This window comes from Phyllobates terribilis, unplaced genomic scaffold (assembly GCF_046119375.1).
Source record: "Phyllobates terribilis strain yellow unplaced genomic scaffold, ASM4611937v1 Scaffold_4__5_contigs__length_816908805, whole genome shotgun sequence".
NCBI classification, from domain to species: Eukaryota; Metazoa; Chordata; class Amphibia; order Anura; family Dendrobatidae; genus Phyllobates; species Phyllobates terribilis.
In genome coordinates, this window is record NW_027362764.1 from 691487225 (window position 1) to 691497224 (window position 10000).

The 10000-nt window shown below is 54.3% G+C and overlaps 4 non-coding genes and 2 pseudogenes across 4 annotated transcripts; all 6 read left to right on the forward strand.

Moving 5' to 3' along the window:
* Positions 1 to 520: 520 nt before the first annotated feature.
* On the forward strand, positions 521 to 639 carry LOC141266209 (5S ribosomal RNA). The gene has a single exon (XR_012320262.1). It is a non-coding gene; the product is annotated as a 5S ribosomal RNA (ribosomal RNA).
* A 1706-nt stretch (positions 640 to 2345) lies between these two features.
* Positions 2346 to 2464, forward strand: LOC141266714 (5S ribosomal RNA). Its single transcript, XR_012320741.1, has one exon. It is a non-coding gene; the product is annotated as a 5S ribosomal RNA (ribosomal RNA).
* A 1706-nt stretch (positions 2465 to 4170) lies between these two features.
* LOC141267344 (5S ribosomal RNA) lies at positions 4171 to 4289 on the forward strand (annotated as a pseudogene).
* Positions 4290 to 5995: 1706 nt separating this feature from the next.
* On the forward strand, positions 5996 to 6114 carry LOC141267345 (5S ribosomal RNA; annotated as a pseudogene).
* Positions 6115 to 7809: 1695 nt separating this feature from the next.
* Positions 7810 to 7928, forward strand: LOC141268883 (5S ribosomal RNA). The gene has a single exon (XR_012321452.1). It is a non-coding gene; the product is annotated as a 5S ribosomal RNA (ribosomal RNA).
* A 1695-nt stretch (positions 7929 to 9623) lies between these two features.
* LOC141268637 (5S ribosomal RNA) lies at positions 9624 to 9742 on the forward strand. The gene has a single exon (XR_012321425.1). It is a non-coding gene; the product is annotated as a 5S ribosomal RNA (ribosomal RNA).
* The last annotated feature ends 258 nt before the right edge of the window (positions 9743 to 10000 follow it).

Consider the following 10000-nt stretch of genomic DNA (forward strand, 5'->3'; position numbering starts at 1 on the left):
AGGGGGTGGTTCCTGCTAAGGCCCTGAAATAATAATAAGACAGGCAGGAGAGTCTGACGCATGGTGGCGGAAAAGCTGCAGGTGCAAATAGGGAATGTGGTCTCGTGCGAGCAACTTGTGCATGCTCGCTGTGTGTGAGTGTGCGCTTCCTAGGTACGGCGCGCTGCAGACAGTCAAAATGGTTGCTCCCTTTCATTAAAAGTTAATCCCCGGCTGCAGGCTATTAGAAAGCAACTAACCGCGCTCTACTCACCCTACCCAGGTCTACCGGTGAGTCTCGCCGCTGCTCCCGGCCTGTGGCATTGGCTGCGACGCTGACGTTCCGTCGACAGCGCGGCAGCCGATCAGTGAGCTCAGCGGCTCTGAGCGGGGCGTTCTGTCTACAAGACCTTTTTAAGGAGCCAGCAAAAAAGTGAAGAGAAAGGAAAGCACAAAAGCACCTTATCTTACTAAGCACTGGAAAGGGCAGCCGGCAACCGGATGTCAAAGTGGAAAAGCTGCAAGTGAGAGGGCTGTCTCTGCCTATGGCCACACCACACTGAACACACCCGATCTCGTCTGATCTCGGAAGCTAAGCAGGGTCAGGCCTGGTTAGTACTTGGATGGGAGACCGCCTGGGAATACCAGGTGCTGTAGGCTTTTGCTTTTTCTTACTTCCACCAGCAGGGGTCAGTCTCCTCTATGCCTTTTTTCCATTCCTTTTTTCACAAGCGCACACATGCTCCTTTCTTCTTTTCATTTGCTTTCTCTCTTGCGCTATTTAATCCTTGCAAAATACCAGCATCCTTCTCATCACCGTGGGCCTCCAGCATTGTTGCTTATTTACTTTTAATACTAGGCTTCTTTTCACCAGGACCAGCGACTCCCGCATGACTGGAGGCAACCACCGCTGACCTGGAGGCAACCACCGGTAACCTGGAGGCCAGTTTACAGCACAACCCAAGCAAAACACCTTTGCAGGCCACACGACCCCCCCGAAGAGCAGCTCAAATTCACTCGCAACCATCTCACCCTCTTCCTTCATTCACTCCTGGGCGTTTCGCTCCACCCCAAGTTGTGGGTCCAGCTCGCTCTTTCTGTCACATCCCCGCGATGAACAGTTTAGCCTGCAGGAGACCCTGCGCCGAGCCATTTTTAAACACATCTGATGCGGCAGGTGTTTCATTGCTCAACAAACAACACCTATAGGGACGGCACAGCCTATGCATTGGTCCTTCGGAGACCGCCCCAGAACGGCCAGAGTTCTCGTCCCCACGCGAGCCTGAGGAAGGCTGGACGGGCGATGGGCCAAGCAGCGTCTACTGGCCATACCACCTTGGATACGTCCGATCTCGGAAGCAAAGCAGAGATGGGTTCGAAAATACTTGGTTGGGACACCTTCTGAGAACACCAGGTATTGTAGACAATTTTGATGACATTTTGCCATCTTGCCCAGCTCGGCTAGCATTGAGTGGCGCCTTGCTGGACACCGACCTTACGTAAAGTAGAGGCTGGAAGTCCCAAGCCTCCCAAGCCCCCCAAGACCTCTAAGATAAGGACGCAACCCCGCCGCCTCTACCAGGCCTCACACCGAGCTCCTTGCCACGGCTAGGAGTGCTTATTGACCCCGCAGCCGGCCGTATGCAAATGATGGCGTTAAAAGCATCTCGAGCTGTGAAGGGGCCAGGCTTTCAGCAGCTGCCCAGGGGATGGTTTTAGAGGGCGACCGCCTAACGAGGGCCAGCAGAAGTAACGTCTTCTTCTTCAAAGAAGCTTGTGTAACTAACCCAATCAGACAGCTGCCCAGGAGCTAACCTCAGTGCTAGGAAGGAGCGGGAGGGAATTGAGGGGGTGGTTCCTGCTAAGGCCTTGAAATAATAATAAGACAGGCAGGAGAGTCTGACGCATGGTGGCGGAAAAGCTGAAGGTGCAAATAGGGAATGTGGTCTCGTGCGAGCAACTTGTGCATACTCGCTGTGTGTGAGTGTGCGCTTCCTAGGTACGGCACGCTGCAGACAGTCAAAAGGGTTGCTCCCTTTCATTAAAAGTTAATCCCCGGCTGCAGGCTATTAGAAAGCAACTAACCGCGCTCTACTCACCCTACCCAGGTCTACCGGTGAGTCTCGCCGCTGCTCCCGGCCTGTGGCATTGGCCGCGACGCTGACGTTCCGTGGACAGCGCGGCAGCCGATCAGTGAGCTCAGCGGCTCTGAGCGGGGCGTTCTGTCTACAAGACCTTTTTAAGGAGCCAGCAAAAAAGTGAAGAGAAAGGAAAGCACAAAAGCACCTTGTCTTACTAAGCACTGGAAAGGGCAGCCGGCAACCGGACGTCAAAGTGGAAAAGCAGCAAGTGAGAGGCCTGTCTCTGCATACGGCCACACCACCCTGAACACACCTGATCTCGTCTGATCTTGGAAGCTAAGCAGGGTCAGGCCTGGTTAGTACCTGGATGGGAGACCACCTGGGAATACCAGGTGCTGTAGGCTTTTGCCTTTTCTTACTTCCACCAGCAGGGGTCACTCTCCTCTATGCCTTTTTTCCATTCCTTTTTTCACAAGCGCACACATGCTCCTTTCTTCTTTTCATTTGCTTTCTCTCTTGCGCTATTTAATCCTTGCAAAATACCAGCATCCTTCTCATCACCGTGGGCCTCCAGCATTGTTGCTTATTTACTTTTAATACTAGGCTTCTTTTCACCAGGACCAGCGACTCCCGCATGACTGGAGGCAAACACCGCTGACCTGGAGGCAACCACCGGTAACCTGGAGGCCAGTTTACAGCACAACCCAAGCAAAACACCTTTGCAGGCCACACGACCCCCCCGAAGAGCAGCTCAAATTCACTCGCAACCATCTCACCCTCTTCCTTCATTCACTCCTGGGCGTTTCGCTCCACCCCAAGTTGCGGGTCCAGCTTGCTCTTTCTGTCACATCCCCGCGATGAACGGTTTAGCCTGCAGGAGACCCTGCGCCGAGCCATTTTTAAACACATCTGATGCGGCAGGTGTTTCATTGCTCAACAAACAACACCTATAGGGACAGCACAGCCTATGCATCGGTCCTTCGGAGACCGCCCCAGAACGGCCAGAGTTCTCGTCCCCACGCGAGCCTGAGGAAGGCTGGCCGGGCGATGGGCCAAGCAGCGTCTACTGGCCATACCACCTTGGATACGTCCGATCTCGGAAGCAAAGCAGAGATGGGTTCGGAAATACTTGGTTGGGACACCTCCTGAGAACACCAGGTATTGTAGACAATTTTGATGACGTTTTGCCATCTTGCCCAGCTCGGCTAGCATTGAGTGGCGCCTTGCTGGACACCGACCTTACGTAAAGTAGAGGCTGGAAGTCCCAAGCCTCCCAAGCCCCCCAAGACCTCTAAGATAAGGACGCAACCCCGCCGCCTCTACCAGGCCTCACACCGAGCTCCTTGCCACGGCTAGGAGTGCTTATTGACCCCGCAGCCGGCCGTATGCAAATGATGGCGTTAAAAGCATCTCGCGCTGTGAAGGGGCCAGGCTTTCAGCAGCTGCCCAGGGGATGGTTTTAGAGGGCGACCGCCTAACGAGGGCCAGCAGAAGTAACGTCTTCTTCTTCAAAGAAGCTTGTGTAACTAACCCAATCAGACAGCTGCCCAGGAGCTAACCTCAGTGCTAGGAGGGAGCGGGAGGGAATTGAGGGGGTGGTTCCTGCTAAGGCCCTGAAATAATAATAAGACAGGCAGGAGAGTCTGACGCATGGTGGCGGAAAAGCTGCAGGTGCAAATAGGGAATGTGGTCTCGTGCGAGCAACTTGTGCATGCTCGCTGAGTGTGAGTGTGCGCATCCTAGGTACGGCGCGCTGCAGACAGTCAAAAGGGTTGCTCCCTTTCATTAAAAGTTAATCCCCGGCTGCAGGCTATTAGAAAGCAACTAACCGCGCTCTACTCACCCTACCCAGGTCTACCGGTGAGTCTCGCCGCTGCTCCCGGCCTGTGGCATTGGCCGCGACGCTGACGTTCCGTCGACAGCGCGGCAGCCGATCAGTGAGCTCAGCGGCTCTGAGCGGGGCGTTCTGTCTACAAGACCTTTTTAAGGAGCCAGCAAAAAAGTGAAGAGAAAGGAAAGCACAAAAGCACCTTGTCTTACTAAGCACTGGAAAGGGCAGCCGGCAACCGGACGTCAAAGTGGAAAAGCAGCAAGTGAGAGGTCTGTCTCTGCCTACGGCCACACCACCCTGAACACGCCCGATATCGTCTGATCTTGGAAGCTAAGCAGGGTCAGGCCTGGTTAGTACTTGGATGGGAGACTGCCTGGGAATACCAGGTGCTGTAGGCTTTTGCTTTTTCTTACTTCCACCAGCAGGGGTCACTCTCCTCTATGCCTTTTTTCCATTCCTTTTTTCACAAGCGCACACATGCTCCTTTCTTCTTTTCATTTGCTTTCTCTCTTGCGCTATTTAATCCTTTCAAAATACCACCATCCTTCTCATCACCGTGGGCCTCCAGCATTGTTGCTTATTTACTTTTAATACTAGGCTTCTTTTCACCAGGACCAGCGACTCCCGCATGACTGGAGGCAAACACCGCTGACCTGGAGGCAACCACCGGTAACCTGGAGGCCAGTTTACAGCACAACCCAAGCAAAACACCTTTGCAGGCCACACGACCCCCCCGAAGAGCAGCTCAAATTCACTCGCAACCATCTCACCCTCTTCCTTCATTCACTCCTGGGCGTTTCGCTCCACCCCAAGTTGCGGGTCCAGCTTGCTCTTTCTGTCACATCCCCGCGATGAACGGTTTAGCCTGCAGGAGACCCTGCGCCGAGCCATTTTTAAACACATCTGATGCGGCAGGTGTTTCATTGCTCAACAAACAACACCTATAGGGACAGCACAGCCTATGCATCGGTCCTTCGGAGACCGCCCCAGAACGGCCAGAGTTCTCGTCCCCACGCGAGCCTGAGGAAGGCTGGCCGGGCGATGGGCCAAGCAGCGTCTACTGGCCATACCACCTTGGATACGTCCGATCTCGGAAGCAAAGCAGAGATGGGTTCGGAAATACTTGGTTGGGACACCTCCTGAGAACACCAGGTATTGTAGACAATTTTGATGACGTTTTGCCATCTTGCCCAGCTCGGCTAGCATTGAGTGGCGCCTTGCTGGACACCGACCTTACGTAAAGTAGAGGCTGGAAGTCCCAAGCATCCCAAGCCCCCCAAGACCTCTAAGATAAGGACGCAACCCCGCCGCCTCTACCAGGCCTCACACCGAGCTCCTTGCCACGGCTAGGAGTGCTTATTGACCCCGCAGCCGGCCGTATGCAAATGATGGCGTTAAAAGCATCTCGCGCTGTGAAGGGGCCAGGCTTTCAGCAGCTGCCCAGGGGATGGTTTTAGAGGGCGACCGCCTAACGAGGGCCAGCAGAAGTAACGTCTTCTTCTTCAAAGAAGCTTGTGTAACTAACCCAATCAGACAGCTGCCCAGGAGCTAACCTCAGTGCTAGGAGGGAGCGGGAGGGAATTGAGGGGGTGGTTCCTGCTAAGGCCCTGAAATAATAATAAGACAGGCAGGAGAGTCTGACGCATGGTGGCGGAAAAGCTGCAGGTGCAAATAGGGAATGTGGTCTCGTGCGAGCAACTTGTGCATGCTCGCTGAGTGTGAGTGTGCGCATCCTAGGTACGGCGCGCTGCAGACAGTCAAAAGGGTTGCTCCCTTTCATTAAAAGTTAATCCCCGGCTGCAGGCTATTAGAAAGCAACTAACCGCGCTCTACTCACCCTACCCAGGTCTACCGGTGAGTCTCGCCGCTGCTCCCGGCCTGTGGCATTGGCCGCGACGCTGACGTTCCGTCGACAGCGCGGCAGCCGATCAGTGAGCTCAGCGGCTCTGAGCGGGGCGTTCTGTCTACAAGACCTTTTTAAGGAGCCAGCAAAAAAGTGAAGAGAAAGGAAAGCACAAAAGCACCTTGTCTTACTAAGCACTGGAAAGGGCAGCCGGCAACCGGACGTCAAAGTGGAAAAGCAGCAAGTGAGAGGCCTGTCTCTGCCTACGGCCACACCACCCTGAACACGCCCGATATCGTCTGATCTTGGAAGCTAAGCAGGGTCAGGCCTGGTTAGTACTTGGATGGGAGACTGCCTGGGAATACCAGGTGCTGTAGGCTTTTGCTTTTTCTTACTTCCACCAGCAGGGGTCACTCTCCTCTATGCCTTTTTTCCATTCCTTTTTTCACAAGCGCACACATGCTCCTTTCTTCTTTTCATTTGCTTTCTCTCTTGCGCTATTTAATCCTTTCAAAATACCACCATCCTTCTCATCACCGTGGGCCTCCAGCATTGTTGCTTATTTACTTTTAATACTAGGCTTCTTTTCACCAGGACCAGCGACTCCCGCATGACTGGAGGCAACCACCGCTGACCTGGAGGCAACCACCGGTAACCTGGAGGCCAGTTTACACCACAACCCAAGCAAAACACCTTTGCAGGCCACACGACCCCCCCGAAGAGCAGCTCAAATTCACTCGCAACCATCTCACCCTCTTCCTTCATTCACTCCTGGGCGTTTCGCTCCACCCCAAGTTGCGGCTCCAGCTTGCTCTTTCTGTCACATCCCCGCGATGAACGGTTTAGCCTGCAGGAGACCCTGCGCCGAGCCATTTTTAAACACATCTGATGCGGCAGGTGTTTCATTGCTCAACAAACAACACCTATAGGGACGGCACAGCCTATGCATCGGTCCTTCGGAGACCGCCCCAGAACGGCCAGAGTTCTCGTCCCCACGCGAGCCTGAGGAAGGCTGGCCGGGCGATGGGCCAAGCAGCGTCTACTGGCCATACCACCTTGGATACGTCCGATCTCGGAAGCAAAGCAGAGATGGGTTCGGAAATACTTGGTTGGGACACCTCCTGAGAACACCAGGTATTGTAGACAATTTTGATGACGTTTTGCCATCTTGCCCAGCTCGGCTAGCATTGAGTGGCGCCTTGCTGGACACCGACCTTACGTAAAGTAGAGGCTGCAAGTCCCAAGCCTCCCAAGCCCCCCAAGACCTCTAAGATAAGGACGCAACCCCGCCGCCTCTACCAGGCCTCACACCGAGCTCCTTGCCACGGCTAGGAGTGCTTATTGACCCCGCAGCCGGCCGTATGCAAATGATGGCGTTAAAAGCATCTCGCGCTGTGAAGGGGCCAGGCTTTCAGCAGCTGCCCAGGGGATGGTTTTAGAGGGCGACCGCCTAACGAGGGCCAGCAGAAGTAACGTCTTCTTCTTCAAAGAAGCTTGTGTAACTAACCCAATCAGACAGCTGCCCAGGAGCTAACCTCAGTGCTAGGAAGGAGCGGGAGGGAATTGAGGGCGTGGTTCCTGCTAAGGCCCTGAAATAATAATAAGACAGGCAGGAGAGTCTGACGCATGGTGGCGGAAAAGCTGCAGGTGCAAATAGGGAATGTGGTCTCGTGCGAGCAACTTGTGCATGCTCGCTGAGTGTGAGTGTGCGCATCCTAGGTACGGCGCGCTGCAGACAGTCAAAAGGGTTGCTCCCTTTCATTAAAAGTTAATCCCCGGCTGCAGGCTATTAGAAAGCAACTAACCGCGCTCTACTCACCCTACCCAGGTCTACCGGTGAGTCTCGCCGCTGCTCCCGGCCTGTGGCATTGGCCGCGACGCTGACGTTCCGTCGACAGCGCGGCAGCCGATCAGTGAGCTCAGCGGCTCTGAGCGGGGCGTTCTGTCTACAAGACCTTTTTAAGGAGCCAGCGAGAAAGGAAAGCACAAAAGCACCTTGTCTTACTAAGCACTGGAAAGGGCAGCCGGAAACCGGACGTCAAAGTGGAAAAGCAGCAAGTGAGAGGCCTGTCTCTGCCTACGGCCACACCACCCTGAACACGCCCGATCTCGTCTGATCTCGGAAGCTAAGCAGGGTCAGGCCTGGTTAGTACTTGGATGGGAGACCGCCTGGGAATACCAGGTGCTGTAGGCTTTTGCTTTTTCTTACTTCCACCAGCAGGGGTCACTCTCCTCTATGCCTTTCTTCCATTCCTTTTTTCACAAGCGCACACATGCTCCTTTCTTCTTTTCATTTGCTTTCTCTCTTGCGCTATTTAATCCTTGCAAAATACCAGCATCCTTCTCATCACCGTGGGCCTCCAGCATTGTTGCTTATTTACTTTTAATACTAGGCTTCTTTTCACCAGGACCAGCGACTCCCGCATGACTGGAGGCAACCACCGCTGACCTGGAGGCAACCACCGGTAACCTGGAGGCCAGTTTACAGCACAACCCAAGCAAAACACCTTTGCAGGCCACATGACCCCCCCGAAGAGCAGCTCAAATTCACTCGCAACCATCTCACCCTCTTCCTTCATTCACTCCTGGGCGTTTCGCTCCACCCCAAGTTGCGGGTCCAGCTTGCTCTTTCTGTCACATCCCCGCGATGAACGGTTTAGCCTGCAGGAGACCCTGCGCCGAGCCATTTTTAAACACATCTGATGCAGCAGGTGTTTCATTGCTCAACAAACAACACCTATAGGGACGGCACAGCCTATGCATCGGTCCTTCGGAGACCGCCCCAGAACGGCCAGAGTTCTCGTCCCCACGCGAGCCTGAGGAAGGCTGGCCGGGCGATGGGCCAAGCAGCGTCTACTGGCCATACCACCTTGGATACGTCCGATCTCGGAAGCAAAGCAGAGATGGGTTCGGAAATACTTGGTTGGGACACCTCCTGAGATCACCAGGTATTGTAGACAATTTTGATGACGTTTTGCCATCTTGCCCAGCTCGGCTAGCATTGAGTGGCGCCTTGCTGGACACCGACCTTACGTAAAGTAGAGTCTGGAAGTCCCAAGCATCCCAAGCCCCCCAAGACGTCTAAGATAAGGACGCAACCCCGCCGCTTCTACCAGGCCTCACACCGAGCTCCTTGCCACGGCTAGGAGTGCTTATTGACCCCACAGCCGGCCGTATGCAAATGATGGCGTTAAAAGCATCTCGCGCTGTGAAGGGGCCAGGCTTTCAGCAGCTGCCCAGGGGATGGTTTTAGAGGGCGACCGCCTAACGAGGGCCAGCAGAAGTAACGTCTTCTTCTTCAAAGAATCTTGTGTAACTAACCCAATCAGACAGCTGCCCAGGAGCTAACCTCAGTGCTAGGAAGGAGCGGGAGGGAATTGAGGGAGTGGTTCCTGCTAAGGCCCTGAAATAATAATAAGACAGGCAGGAGAGTCTGACGCATGGTGGCGGAAAAGCTGCAGGTGCAAATAGGGAATGTGGTCTCGTGCGAGCAACTTGTGCATGCTCGCTGTGTGTGAGTGTGCGCTTCCTAGGTACGGCGCGCTGCAGACAGTCAAAAGGGTTGCTCCCTTTCATTAAAAGTTAATCCCCGGCTGCAGGCTATTAGAAAGCAACTAACCGCGCTCTACTCACCCTACCCAGGTCTACCGGTGAGTCTCGCCGCTGCTCCCGGCCTGTGGCATTGGCCGCGACGCTGACGTTCCGTCGACAGCGCGGCAGACGATCAGTGAGCTCAGCGGCTCTGAGCGGGGCATTCTGTCTACAAGACCTTTTTAAGGAGCCAGCGAGAAAGGAAAGCACAAAAGCACCTTGTCTTACTAAGCACTGGAAAGGGCAGCCGGAAACCGGACGTCAAAGTGGAAAAGCAGCAAGTGAGAGACCTGTCTCTGCCTACGGCCACACCACCCTGAACACGCCCGATCTCGTCTGATCTCGGAAGCTAAGCAGGGTCAGGCCTGGTTAGTACTTGGATGGGAGACCACCTGGGAATACCAGGTGCTGTAGGCTTTTGCTTTTTCTTACTTCCACCAGCAGGGGTCACTCTCCTCTATGCCTTTCTTCCATTCCTTTTTTCACAAGCGCACACATGCTCCTTTCTTCTTTTCATTTGCTTTCTCTCTTGCGCTATTTAATCCTTGCAAAATACCAGCATCCTTCTCATCACCGTGGGCCTCCAGCATTGTTGCTTATTTACTTTTAATACTAGGCTTCTTTTCACCAGGACCAGCGACTCCCGCATGACTGGAGGCAACCACCGGTAACCTG